This window comes from Aotus nancymaae, unplaced genomic scaffold (assembly GCF_030222135.1).
Source record: "Aotus nancymaae isolate 86718 unplaced genomic scaffold, 86718_ANA_hifiasm-v0.15.2.pri h1tg000057l, whole genome shotgun sequence".
Taxonomy (NCBI): domain Eukaryota; kingdom Metazoa; phylum Chordata; class Mammalia; order Primates; family Aotidae; genus Aotus; species Aotus nancymaae.
The window spans coordinates 62,075,369-62,090,638 of record NW_026988471.1 but is presented as its reverse complement, the minus strand read 5'-3'; the positions used below and the strand labels follow the sequence as shown (position 1 = coordinate 62,090,638).

Below are 15,270 nucleotides of genomic sequence, written 5' to 3'. Positions count from 1 at the left end.
GTTTATTAAGAAAGTAAAGGAATAAAAGAATGGCTACTCCAGAGACAGAGCAGCCCTGAGTGCTACTGGTTGTCCATTTTTATGGTTATTTCTTGACGAAATGCTAAACAAGGGGTAGATTATTCATGCCTCTTCTTTTTTGACCATATAGGGTAACTTCCTGATGTTGCCATGGCATTTATCAACTGTCATGGTGCTGGTGAAAGTGTAGCATTGCAGACGTCTAGAAGTCACTCTCATTGCTATCACGCAGGTCACTCATGTAAAGAGACCACCAGACAGGCTTTGTGTGGGCAACAAGGCCGTTTATTTTGTGCTTGGTTGCAAGTGGGCCAAGTCTGAGAAAGGAATTAGGTAAAGGGGGTAGGAGAGGGGATTGGTTATATAGGTTGGGGCAAATGGTCAGCTAAAGGTGGTAATCTATATTGGGGAGGGGAGGGGAGGATGTCACAAGATGCATGACTACAAGGGTAGGGATCAGTAATCTATTTTGGGGAGGGGAAGGGCATCATGGGATGCATGATCACAAGGGAGGGATCATTTATTATAAATAGGCATGATCATAAGGGTGGGGAGTATGATCACAAGGGTAAGAGTCATTTATTACAAGCAGGCATGATCATAGAATGGGAAGTATCGGTTGCAGTCAGAGGGTAGGGTGTGGTAGATTACATAGTTACTGGGTTGGGGATCCTGAGAAACCCAGTGTCTGTGGCTGAGGGGTGGATTTTTGCAAGGCTGAACAGGAACAATGGATGCAGGTTGCAGCAATTAGTTGAGGCAGGAACAAGTTGTTTTACTTCTTACTGTGGCCGCCTGGTTATTTGTAGCCACTTCAGTCTTTCTGGTTCCTGGAGACCATCCAGAGGTATATGTGTGGGTCACTAAGGCTAAAATGGCCAGGCCTGGACTTGGAGGCCTAACAGTTGCCATTTTGGTTTTGGTGGATTTTGTCTGGCTCCTTTACTGCAACCTGTTTTATTAGCAAGGTCTTTCTGACCTGTATTTTGTGTTGACCTATCTCATCCTGTGATTTAGAATGCCTTAACTGTCTGGGATGCAGCCCAGTAGGTTTCAGCCTCATTTTAGCCAGCTCCTACTTAAGATGGAGTTGTTCTGGTTCACACTCCTCTGACTATTAGACTGAATAAATGAATTCAGCAAGGTTGCAGGATACAAGATCAACTCACAAAAACAGTAGCATTTTTCAACACCATCAATGAACAGTTTAAAAAGAAAATTAAGAAATCCTGGCTAGGTGTGGTGGTGGGTGCTTGTAATCGCAGCTGTTTGGGAGGCTGATGTGGGAGGATCGCTTGAACCCCGGAGGCAGAGGCTGCAGTGAGCTGAGATCATGCCACTGCACTCCAGCCTGGGTGACAGAGTGAGACTTTAAAAAAAAAAAAAAGCTCATTCTATTTACAATAACATCCAAAAGAATAAAATACCTAATGTAAATCAAATGACCAAGGAGAATCTCAATCATTTTAGGAGGTTTATTTGCCACAGTTAAGGAGATGCCCAGGGAAGAACACAGATTCACAGGAAAAATTATCATCCCTGCTTTTTACAGAGAGGGTCTAGGGACTTCAGTATTTAAAGGGAAAAGGGCAGGTATTGGTGAAAGAGGAAGAAATTTTAAAAGGTCATGGGTAGATAAGAGGCAAAGGGTTGCATTCTTTTGAGTCTTTGATCACCCATGTACATGTGAAAGGGGTAGAGAAATAGTTACTTAGGCATCTAGCTCATTAAATCTGCATTTTAACATGAGATAAACATAGAGCAGAGGAAGCAATCAGATATGCATTTGTGTCTGAGGGGCAGAGGGCTGACTTTTAAGTTCTGTCCTTTTTCCCTTACCTGTGAAGATAAGCTATCAGTTTACGTTGTCAGGGTGAAATTCAACAGAACTGTTTTGGGGTAAAGATCTTGGGGCCCTGTGGTCAAATTGTTAAGGAGGTCTATAGCTTTTAAAAATATATGTAGCTGTCTTATTTAGTAATAAAATTGGAGGCAGGTTCATGTGACTCAGTTTCCACTTGACTTTTCCCTTTGGCTTCTTGAGTTTGGGTCCCAAGATTTATTTTTTGTTTCACATTAGCAATAAGTGTAACCAAGGAGGTTGTGAAAAGAAATAAATCAAGCTGGGAACAGTATTCAAAGTTGCCCCTCTGCTCTCTTGAGATAAATACATATCTGATTGCCTCCTTTGGAGAGGCTAATCAGAAGGTCAAAAGAATGCAACAATTTGTCTCTTGTCTACCTGTGACCTGAATGTCCCCTCCCCATTTCCAGTTGTCTCACATTTGCTTCAAGTTGTCCCACCTTTCTGGATTGAACCAATGTTCATCTTACATATGTTGATTGGTGTCTCATGTCTCCCTAAAATGTATGAAACCAAACTGTGCTCTGACCACCTTAGGCACATGTTGTCAGGACTTTCTGAGGCTGTGTCAAAGGTGTGCATCCTCAACTTTAGCAGAATAAACTTTCTAAATTGACTGACACCTGTCTCAGATATTTGGGGTTCACAAGGTGAAAGACATAAACACTGAAAGCTATAAAACATTCTTGAAAGAAATTGACTTAAATAAATATAAAAACACCCCATGTTCATGGATTAAAAGACTTGGTATTGTTAAGCTGGCAATTGTGAACAAAGTAATTTACAGATTTATTGGTACCCCTCCCAGAATTCCAATGATTTTGTTTTTTCAAAAATAGGGAATTCCCATGAAGTTACAAAATGCCCCTAACAATCTTGAAAAAGAACAGAGTTTGTATATTCATCCTTCCTGATTTCAAAACTTATTACAAGTGTGTTTTTACTACTTTGTCAGGATAATTCTATGCAGAATGTGTCGACAAAAAGTAAAATTATGTAAAATATTTTAAGAGATTTATTCTGAGACAAATATGAGTGAACATGGCCCATGACACAGCCCTCGGGAGGTCTGGAGAACATGTGCCTAAGGTGGTTGGGGTACAGCTTGGTTTTATATATTTTAGGAAGGCATGAGACTTAATCAAATACATTTAAGAAATACATTGGTTTGGGAGGCCGAGGCGGGTGGATCACGAGGTCAAGTGATTGAGACCATCCTGGTCAACATGGTGAAACCCCGTCTCTACTAAAAATATAAAAAATTACCTGGGCATGGTGGTGCGTGCCTGTAATCCCAGCTACTCAGGATGCTGAGGCAGGAGAATTGCCTGAACCCAGGAGGCGGAGGTTGTGGTGAGCCCAGATCGCGCCATTGCACTCCAGCCTGGGTAACAAGAGCGAAACTCCGTCTCAAAAAAAAAAGAAAAGAAATACATTGGTTTGGTTCAGAAAGGTGGGACAACTCAAAGCAGGGTCTTCCAGGCTATAGGTAAATTTAAACATTTTCTGGTTGACAATTGGTTGAGTTTATCTGAAGACCTAGGATCAATAGAAAGGAAATGTTCAGGTTAAGATAAAGGATTGTGGAGACCAAGTTTTATTGTGCAGAGGAATCTCCCAGATAGCAGACTTCAGAAACAGCAGGTCATAAAATGTTTCTTAGAGAACTTAAAAGGGTGCCTGGCTCTTAGTTGATTATCTCCTGGATCTGAAAAGGAAGGAAGGGAAACAAAGGGAAAAGGGGATTCTCTACAGAATGTGGATTTTTCCCACAGGAGACTGCAGGGCAATCTTCCTTGTTATGCCAGAGTCAGATTGGAAAGTAAGTCATGATATATGGGGTTACATAAAACCCATCTGATGTGAATTTATGGTCTGTAGGGCATGACTCCCCAGGCCCCTTAGGTATTTGGGCAAGATTTAAAAAAATAAGACCTTAGCTTAGTCCTCAAACAAGTAATGTTTTCAATAAATGATGCTAAAACAATTGGATATCTGTGTGGGCCAAAAAAAAGAAAATATTTCTGTTCTCACACCAATACAAAATATACTTGAAATGGATCATCAGAAGCCTAAATATAAGAGGTAAAACTGTAGATCTTCAGGAAAAGTGGATTAAAGATAAACATAATGATTTTGATATAAATATTTCTTAGATATAACATGGAAAAAATAGGTTGAGTGTGGTTATACCTGTAATCTCAGTGCTTTGGGAAGCTAAGGTGCGAGGATTATGTGAGGCCAGGAGTTCCAGATCAGTCTGGGTAGCAGAGTGAGACCCCATCTCTACAAAATCAAATAAGGAAAAAATAAAGAATAAAATAGATCTTCATCAAAATTGGAAGCTTCTGCTCTTCAAAGGACACCATTAAGAAATGAAAAGGAAAGCCGCAAACTGAGAATATTCTCAGTATATGTGTCCGATAAAACAGTATCTGATTAGAGTATTGTAACCAGCATATATAAAGAATTCTTACAACTTAACAGTAAGCTAACTCAATAAAAAATGGACAGAGGATTTGAAGAGACACATTACCAAAGAAAAAATATGGATGTCTAGGTAGCAGTTGTACAATGTTCAACATCATTAGTCGTCAGAGAAGTATGTTTTACATATAATGAGAAGCCACTATGCCAGGAACTATTAGAAGGATAAAATTTAAAAGACAAATAATACCAAGTGCTAGGGAGGATGTGGGTACATTAGAAATTTTCTATGTTGCTCTTGGGTACATAAGATGTTATAACTACACTGGAGCATTGTTCAGCAGTTCCTTTTTTTTTTTTTTGTATCAATCTTGATGTATTTATTCACACATTTGATAAAAATGTCACAGTTAGTAGTGAAATCATTACAATGACATGAGTAACTGTACAGGTAGACCCCAAGTGCAGAATCAAATTTCCATCAGTCAGAACATGGAGCAACCATAACGCCTTTGTACCTGTGCATGTGTGCGCACATGCATACACACACACACACATTCTCTCTGTCTCATGCACACATCCATCCACACCCCAACAATCACAGGTGCTAAGTTTGGACATAACCCAGGGACTCTTCCCTGGCTTCTTTCAGGTCCTGGGGAGAAGAGAGAAGCAATGAATGAAACACAGCTGGGACTGCTCAATGCATCTCTCTGCTCTTCCAACAATGACTCTGAGAAGGCAAGACATACACTGGGGCAGCTACTTCCTTGGCACAAAAATGAACAGGCAACAATATGGAAGTCAAGGAAGGGTTTAAGTTTGTCTCAAGTTTAAATCACTTTTCTTTCTTTCTTTATTTTAAGAGATGGGGGTCTTGCTATGTTGCCCAGGCTGGAGTGCAGTGGATAGTTACAGGCGCAATCCCACTACTGATCAGCACAGGAGTTTTGACTTGCTCCATTTCTGGCCTTGGCCGGTTCACCGCTCCTTAGGCAACCTGGTGGTCCCCCACTCCCAGGAGGTCACCATACAGATGCCGAACTTAGTGCAGACACCCGATCGGCATAGCGCACTACAGCCCAGAACTCCTCGGCTCAAGCAGTCCTCCCACCTCAGCCTCCCAAGTAGCTGGGACTACAGGCACACACCACTGTGCCTGGCTAAATCACTTTTCAACACCACAAACAGTAGCAAGCAGACCAAAAAAAACCAAAAAACAAAAAACAAAAAACCTCTGGCCACCAAGACTCCAGAAGAAAGGCACGGAGGAGGATTTAAAACTTGATCCTTACTTATTCTCCTGACAAACTGCAACATGACTGTAAGCAAAACCAGCTGGGTGTAACTGACAGCATCTGATTGTGAATTTATCCTATTCTGGCTCTGAAAAGAGTAAGAAAAACTTTTCAGAGGAACATGCTGGTAACATAAACCACATCTCCACTCTATTAGTATTTGCAGCAAGATTACATCTATGCATTCACACAGCTTGCCTATAGATCTGAGAGCTCCGAGGGAGTGGCCAAGCCCCCATTCCTCCACCTTTAGCCTTCTGAAAAGAACAAGTCAAACCTGAAATGTGAAAAATAATGTCTGCATCAAAATGGTGATCCTTTCTACACAATGGGACTAAGGTAGAATCCCACTCAACTCCTCAACTCCTTCATTTTGACATAAAATTTAAAAAACTTTAAACTAAATTTAAAGGCGATGTTTTGAGCATCAAAAAGCTACTGTCTAAAATGATTAGTCTCCCAGTGCTCTTGGTAAATAGGGAAGGTTAGGAAGGAGGAAATGATCCAATGAATATAGAAGAACTGGCTGATTCAAAGGAAACTGCTTTGGATAAGGTGAATCAATCGGTGGTATTGTGCAAGCGAGGGGGGAAATTTCTTGGTACAAATTTCATGTCACTGGCCAGGCATGGTGGCTCACACCTGTAATCCTAGCACTTTGGGAGTCCAAGGCAGGAGTTCAAGACCAGCCTGGAAGACATAAGGAGACTCCAACTCTACTTAAAAAAAAAATTAATAACAACTTCATGTCCCTAGAGATAAAAGCAAGGTGCAGACAAGGCACTTAACACAACCAAGTATCATTCACACCCATTGACATCAAGATTGTTACCAAGAGTACTCCCAGTAGCCCCTCATTTGAGAGACTCAACCGGCCAACTACACTTTCCAGGTGGACCTGTAGAACTGAAGGAAATCCAAAGGGCTGCACAATTGATGGGATTTGGAATGTCAACAGAGGAAACTACTCAGAGAAGCAAATAGAGGTCATCCCCTTCTGGCCTGAGGTGAGAGGTTTGTTCCAGATTCGCTCAGTGAGATACCGAATTTCAAAATAGTTGGCCTGAGAATATGACAACACTCCCACAAATGTAGCCTTCTTCTCTTCTGATAAGAGCAACAGGGCTCTGAATAAAATAGGACATCAGTTACTGAATTATCTTCTTACACTGGAAGTTACAGCAGATGCCTTCTAATACATGTGGCATGTCCCCGTTCTGTAGCAGTGATAAACGACTGAGACAGGGCCAGAAGCGCCTGTCCCTTCTTATCCCAAAGCCTGTCAGGCATACTCAATCCGAGCAGGGCCACAACTGCCTTCGTTCTTTCGCTCAGAGGACTGGCTGGTGGCCTTGGCTTCACTACGCATTTCCAGAGGCTTAGCCGAGATGTAGTCCTTTACTTTAATCTCCATATTCTTGGCTTTCAGAGTGGCCATGTGCAGCTTCTCCAGGAAATCTGGCATGCCACTGGAAACCATCCAACTAACACAGTAGCGAGGAAACACTGTTTGGGGATTGTCACTGTATGTCAGTAAGTAGTCAAGCCATTCTCATCAAACGACCTGTGTGGACGGATAACCATTTGGGATTCATATGATCTGACTCTGACAAATTCTGGAGACTCTGGCACACTCGGATGCTCCACAGCATGCGATAACAACACCATCATGTTGTTTTCCTGATCCACACTATACCACCGAATATAAACATAATCCCATAAGTACATTGGATAAGGAAAACGGGTTACCCAGGGAAGAACCTCAGAACCACTAACCACATCCCTCTCAATCACCTCCAGATTGATCACCAGGGCATCCCACTTTTTTCTGTACTGTGTCTAGCTGAACATTGAAGAACTGCCGAGGTGTCACATCTGTGTAGGTTCCAAAAACTCGGTACTGGTAGAGGTGGCTGCCTGTAATTGGGCGCCGCCACAGCTTAAAGTGTTTCTTATCCATCACCATTTCCCAAGGTTGCTCTTTGTCATCCAAATCTTCATTCCCTTCTGTTTGGTCTTTTGGTTCTGGAGGGTGGCACTGGACTCCAGAGCTCTGAAACATATTTGACATTTCTTCCAACCGCTTCATCTCATTAATGGATCCGTCTTGGTCCCGCGGCCAGGAGCCGCCGCTCATCTCTCTGCAGCCACCACTGAGGAAGAGTCTTCTCTGAGAGGAGAGTCGGTCATGGCAGCAGATTGCAGATTGTCTCACTCCTCAGCGACCTCCAGCGGGCGCCGGGGGCCGGGATGAAGGGCAGGTGGACCGCAGCGAGGCAGACAGCTCAGGGCTGGCAGCAGGAAGGCTCCCGCGCATTCCCTGTGTGCCCAGCAGTTCCTTTTAAGTTAAAAATACATTTACCACTCTTATTTCGTTGAGCAGTGATTTGTAGTTCTCCTTGAAGAGGTCCTTTATGTTCCTTGTTAGTTGTATTCCTAGGTATTTTATTCTCTTTGTAGCAATTGTGAATGGCAGTTCGTTCTTGATTTGGCTCTCTTTAAGTCTGTTATTGGTGTATAGGAATGCTTGTGATTTTTGCACATTGATTTTGTATCCTGAGACTTTGCTGAAGTTGCTTATCAGTTTCAGGAGATTTTGGGCTGAGGTGATAGGGTCTTCTAGATATACAATCATGTCATCTGCAAATAGAGACAATTTGACTTCCTCCTTTCCTAATTGAATACCCTTTGTTTCGTTTTCTTGCCTGATTGCTCTGGCTAGAACTTCCAGTACTATATCGAATAGGAGTGGTGAGAGAGGGCATCCTTGTCTAGTGCCAGATTTCAAAGGGAATGCTTCACCGAAATAAGAGAGGACACAAACAGATGGAGAAACATTCCATGTTCATGGTTAGGAAGAATTAATATCTTGAAAATGGCCATACTGCCCAAAGTAATTTACAGATTCAACGCTATCCCCATCAAGCTACCAATGACCTTCCTCACACAACTGGAAAAAACCACCTTAAACTTCATATGGAACCAAAAGAGAGCCCGCATAGCCAAGTCAATTCTAAGCAAAAAGAACAAAGCGGGAGGCATCACACTACCGGACATCAAACTCTACTACAAGGCTACAGTAATCAAAACAGCATGGTACTGGTACCAAAACAGAGATATAGACCAATGGAACAGAACAGAGGCATCAGAGGCGACACAACATATCTACAACCACCTGATCTTTGACAAACCTGAAAAAAACAAGCAATGGGGAAAGGATTCCCTGTTCAATAAGTGGTGTTGGGAAAACGGGCTAGCCATATGCAGAAAGCAGAAACTCGACCCCTTCCTGACACCTTACACTAAAATTGACTCCAGATGGATTAAAGACTTAAACATAAGACGTAACACCATAAAAACCCTAGAAGGAAACCTAGGCAAAACCATTCAGGACATAGGCGTAGGCAAGGACTTTATGACCAAAACACCAAAAGCATTGGCAACAAAAGCCAAAATAGACAAATGGGACCTGATCAAACTCCACAGCTTCTGCACGGCAAAAGAAACAGTCAATAGAGTGAATCGACAACCAACAGAATGGGAAAAAATTTTTGAAGCCTACCCATCTGACAAAGGGCTGATATCCAGAATTTACAACGAGCTAAAAAAGATTTACAAGAAAAAAACAAACAAGCCCATTCAAAAATGGGTGAAGGATATGAACAGATACATTACAAAAGAAGACATATATGAGACCAACAAACATATGAAAAAATACTCATCATCACTGGTCATTAGAGAAATGCAAATCAAAACTACATTGAGATACCATCTCACGCTAGTTAGAATGGCAATCATTAAAAAATCTGGAGAAAACAGACGCTGGAGAGGATGTGGAGAAATAGGAACACCTTTACACTGTTGGTGGGAGTGTAAATTATTTCAACCACTGTGGAAAACAGTGTGGCGATTCCTCAAGGACCTAGAAATAGAAATTCCATTTGACCCAGCAATCCCATTACTGGGCATATATCCAAAGGATTATAAATCATTCTACTATAAGGACACATGCACACGAATGTTCATTGCAGCACAGTTTACAATAGCAAAGACCTGGAACCAACCCAAATGCCCATTGATGATAGACTGGACAGGAAAAATGTGGCACATATACACCATGGAATATTATGCAGCCATTAAAAACGATGAGTTCGCGTCCTTTGTAGGGACATGGATGAACCTGGAAACCATCATTCTCAGCAAACTGACACAAGAACACAAAATCAAACACCGCATGTTCTCACTCATAGGCGGGTGTTGAACAAGGAGAACACATGGACACAGGGAGGGGAGCACTATACACAGGGGTCTGTTGGCGGGGAGGGGGGGACAGCGGGGGGGTGGGGAGTTGGGCAGGGATAGCATGTGGAGAAATGCCAGATATATGTGAAGGGGAGGAAGGCAGCAAATCACACTGCCACGTATGCACCTATGCAACAACCTTTCATGTTTTTCACATGTACCCCAAAACCTAAAATGCAATAAAAAAAAAATATATATTTACCATATTACCTAACAATTCTAACCATTCTAATCATACATGTAAATGTATTTCTCTTAAGGGGAGATATTTATATTTATATATTCTAGCCATTCTGATTATATGATTAGAATTATTAGAATGCGATTAGAATGGTTAGAATGTATAAATATAAATAAACATATATATGTATCTCCCCTGCTAAGAGAACTGAAAACACATCTCCATACAAGAACTTATACATGAATACTTAAAGCACCATTATTCATAACAGGCCCAAATGGGAATGTCTCAAATGACCACCAATTGGGAAATGTATAAACAAACTATTGATTAATGCTATTCAATTTTTTTAAAAAACTACATACCTGAACAAAATAGATGAATCTCCAAAGATTTATGAAAAGAAAGATAACAATACATTCTTTGTTATTCCATTTATGATATTCTTGAAAAAAAGCAAAGCCTGATACAATTTGGACTGTATTCTGTTTGATATCACACATGACATGCTAGGGAAAAAAAGCAAAAGTATAGTGAGAGAAACCAGATGGATCAATTGTTTCCAAAGCCTGAAGGTGGGTGAACTGAGGGCATTTGCTGCAAATAGCACATGGAAACTGTTTTTGAGATGATTTTAAAAACATATATCTTGATTGTAGTTATTGTTACATAACTATACATTCATCTAAATCTCTTGCACTATTTATTTAAAATGAGTGAATTTTATTATAAATGAATTATGTCTCAAGAGGTGATTTAAAATATTCAAGATATCTGTCCTGAAATAAATGATTTGAATGTAAATATTGAAAGAACTCACAATGTACCTGGAAAATTAACCCAAACAGTCAGACTGTTTCATGAAATATCTTAGTAAAACAAACTTTAAAGATAATATATCCTCCCAGTCTCCAGGCCAAAACATTAAATCATTTTGAAAGGGTAAAAATAATCAAGTTAACAGATTTCCTACCAACAAGAGAACACTGATGCAATGACTACAAAATGCACAAGGAAAAAGGGGATGGGCCAAGGATTTTGGATTTTCTCAAGCTATTCTACATGGTGTCAAATCTGTCTTTAAAAAAATATGGCCAATGGCTTTAAAATAATTGGGCATGATGACTTACGCCTGTAATCCCAGCACTTTGGTAGGCCAAGGCGGGTGAATTTATTGGGCTCAAAAGCTCAAGATCAGCTTGGACAAGAGGGTGAAACTCTGCCTGTACTAAAAATACAAAAACTAGCTGGGCATGGTGGTGCACACCTGTAGTCGTAGCTACTTGGAAGGCTGAGGTGGGAAAATCCTTGAACCTGGGAGGTTGAGGCTGCAGTGAGCCATGACAGTGCCACTGTACTCCCACCTGGGTGATAGAGCAAGACCCTGTCTCAAAAAAAAAAAAAAAAAAAAAAAAAAAGCCCTGGGAAACAGTGAACATATGCATCCTAAGGATGGAACACACAATATACCAAAACATAATGAAACATGCAACATACCAAAATGTAACTAGATGCAGCAAAAGCCGTTCTAAAAGGGATGCTTCTTTTGCACCATACAGAAAAGTTAACTTAAAATGGATTAAAGACTTAAACATAAAACCTTGAAGCTAAAACTGGTAGAAGAAAACAAAGAGAGAAAATTCCTTGCTATTGGTCTTGGCAATGAGTTTTCAGATTTGATGTAAGAATCATAGGCAACAAAAGAAAAAAAGAAATGGAACCACATAAAACTAAAATGTTCCTGTACTGCAAAGAAAAAAAATTAGCAAAATGAAAGGCAATCAACTAAATGAGAGAAAATATTTAAAAACCATATACCTGGGAAGGAGGTCAATATCTGAAATATAGAAGGAATTCATACAACTCCACAGCAAATAACCAAATTTTAAAATGGGCAAGGGGCCTGAATAAACATCTTTCCAAAGAAGATACAGGAATGTCCAATGGGTATATGAAAAGATGCTGAACATCACTAATCATCAGGGAAATGAAAATCAAAGCACAAAGAGATAACACTTTACATGTGTTACGATACCTCCTAACCAAAAAGTGAAAAGGTAACAAGTGGCTGTCAAGAATGTGGATAGAAGGATACCACTTTTGGTGGGAATGTTAGCTGCTATAGTCCCTGTGGAAAACGGTATAAAGGTTTCTAAAAATATTAAAAATAAAACTATCATATGGTCCAGAAATCCTACTTTTGGGTATATGTCTAAAGGAAATAAAATTACTATCTTGAAGAGACATCCATACTCTCATGCAGCATTATTCCCAACAGTCAAAATATGGAAACAACCTAATTTTCCCTCAAATGTTGAGTCGATACGGAAACAACATAAATATATAATGGAATATTATTCAGCCTTTAAAAAGAAGGAAATCCGGCCTGGCGCGGTGGCTCATGCCTCTAATCTCAGCACTTTGGGAGGCCGAGGCGGGTGGATCACGAGGTCAAGTGATCGAGACCATCCTGGTCAACATGGTGAAACCCCGTCTCTACTAAAAATACAAAAAATTAGCTGGGCATGGTGGCGTGTGCCTGTAATCCCAGCTACTCAGGAGGCTGAGGCAGAAGAATTGCCTGAACCCAGGAGGCGGAGGTTGCAGTGAGGCAAGATAGCGCCATTGCACTCCAGCCTGGGTAACAAGAGCGAAACTCCATCTCAAAAAAAAAAAAAAAAAAAAAAGGGAATCCTGTTATTTACAACAATATGGATGAAACTGGAGGACATTTTGCTAAGTTAATAAGCCAGACACAAAAAGATTGCATGATTGGCTGGGTGCAGTAGCTCACACGTATAATCCCAGCACCTTGGGAGGCCAAGGTGGGTGGATCATGAGATCAAGACCATCCTGTCCAACATGATAAAACCCCATCTCTACTGAAAATACAAAAATTAGCTGGGCGTGATGGTGCTCACCTGTAGCCCTAGCTACTCAAGAGGCTGAGGCAGGCGAATCACTTGATCCCAGGAGGCAGATGTTGCAGTGAGCTGAGATCACACCACTGCCCTCCAGCCTGGTGACAGAGCGAGACTGTCTCTCAAAAAAAAAAAAAAAAAAAAAAGACTGCACGATCTCACTTATATGTATAGTCTAAAAAAAGTTGCACTCATGGTGTTACAGGTTAGGATGGTGGTTACCATAAAGGTAGGTGAAATGAGGCATTCTGGAAGAGGGGAGATGATGGGCAAAGGGTATAAAAAAATTAAGTCAGCACTGAAAAATTTGGATATTTCACATTTAAAAATTGTTTAAATAAAAAGGCCTTTGAGGAAAGGGTAATAATGAAAAAATAGAGAAACATGGATATATAAAACCAGAATAATAAAATTCATAGTACCAACTTCATTTGCAAGGCAAATTATGAAAAGTCAACCTCTACTTCTTAGCAGAATTAAATAGAATTCAAATACTTACAAATTTCTATTAATACCATCCATATCATTTGCTTATATTGCAGTATACTCAATAAAAGCAATTTATTTGCAAAAAAATATTTACATAAATAGAATATCATTTTGCCTTATAAAAGAAATTACAACATGGATGAACCTGGAGGACATTTTACTGAGTAAAATAAGCCAGGAACAGAGGACAAATATGACTTATTCTACTCATATGAGGAATCTAAAGTCAGACTCATAGAAGCATGGAGTAGAATAGTTATTGCCAGGACCAGTGGTAGGGGGAGCAACAGGGTGTTGGTCAAAGAGCACAAAGTTTCAGATATGCAGGATGAGTAAGACCTAGAGATCTAACATACAGCATAATGCCTATCATTAACAAATACTGTATTATATACTTAAAAATTTGCTAACAGGCTACATCTTAAATGTTCTTATCACAATATCTCAGTAAAGTGGTATGTAAAAAGTAGACAATAGAAGTATAAGAAAAAGGAGCCCAAGAAAATTACATTAATTATACATGCTTATTGAGTTCACAAAAACGTAAACATTCCTAAATACAAAACAAATACAAAATCAAAACAATTTTTTAAAAACAAAGTTGCTCCATGGCAAAAAATACAAACTAAGCAGGGATTGTTATATAGTGTATGACAAGACAGAATTATGCCACAGATTATTAAACCGAGCAAAGAGAGTAATTCTACAATGCTGTGGACTACCTTTCATAATAATAGAAATTATGTATGTGTACCAAATAAAATGATAGGAATCTTCATAAAGCAGAAATTGTAGGAGATACAAGGAGAAACAAACAAAAGCAAACTAGTAGTTAATTTGCATGTAACGTTTTCAGTCTAAGACTGGTCAAAGAGACAAAAATGAAGAAATGAGCAAAGTAACAAGGAGTTCTCATGTGGTGGTGATATATACATACACACACACTGAGTGTGTATATATGTTTACACATACACTGTATCAAAGTATATATATGTGTGTGTGTGTGTATATATATATATACAATATACACTCTGATAATAGAGACACACATCTTTTAGTACTTCAGACTGATACTGCTCTATGAAGATAGAGATCGTCTATTTTTTATTTTTGTTTATATATATGTGTGTTTATGTATATACAATACATACTGATAATAGAGACACACTTCCTTTCAGTACTTCAGACTGATGTTGTTCTATGAAGATAGAGATCATCTGTTACTTTATTTTTTTAACTTTATATCATTTGCTGATTGAGGAGTGCTAAAAGCAACTGTTAATATAATTGTCTTCTTTAATTCTGTTACCTTTTTTTGCTTTGTATATTTAAGATATTCACACTCAGGATTGTTATATGTCTTCCTGATGAATTGATGTTTTTATCCTTATGAAATGTCCCTCCTTTAATACTATTTTTAAAGTCTATTACATCTGATAATTATAGCCATTCTAGCCTTTTCATATTTTTTTCTGTTTATGTACTTTCAAACTATCTGTATTTTTACAGTGGACTTCTTACCAACAGCGTATGTTTGATTCTTGCTATTTTATGCCTTGTGACAGTCTTTGTCTTTTAATTGGAATGTTCAGTTCATTAACATTTAATGTAATTACGAATGTAGTTGGAATTCAGTCTACCATTTTATTTGTTTTCTGTTTGTACATTACAATTTTCATTTATTCACTCCTTTCCTTTCTTCTTTGGATTATTTGAATATTTTTCAGACTTTTTTATCTAGTTGCTTTTTTAGTCATACCTACTTGC

At 39.4% G+C, this 15,270-nt stretch overlaps 1 protein-coding gene and 1 pseudogene across 10 annotated transcripts in view; one reads left to right on the top strand and one right to left on the bottom strand.

Moving 5' to 3' along the window:
- WDPCP (WD repeat containing planar cell polarity effector) overlaps positions 1 to 15,270 on the top strand; it is a 783,785-nt gene that overhangs the window by 536,322 nt on the left and 232,193 nt on the right. The window lies entirely within an intron of this gene.
- On the bottom strand, positions 6,697 to 7,707 carry LOC105734356 (stAR-related lipid transfer protein 7, mitochondrial-like; annotated as a pseudogene).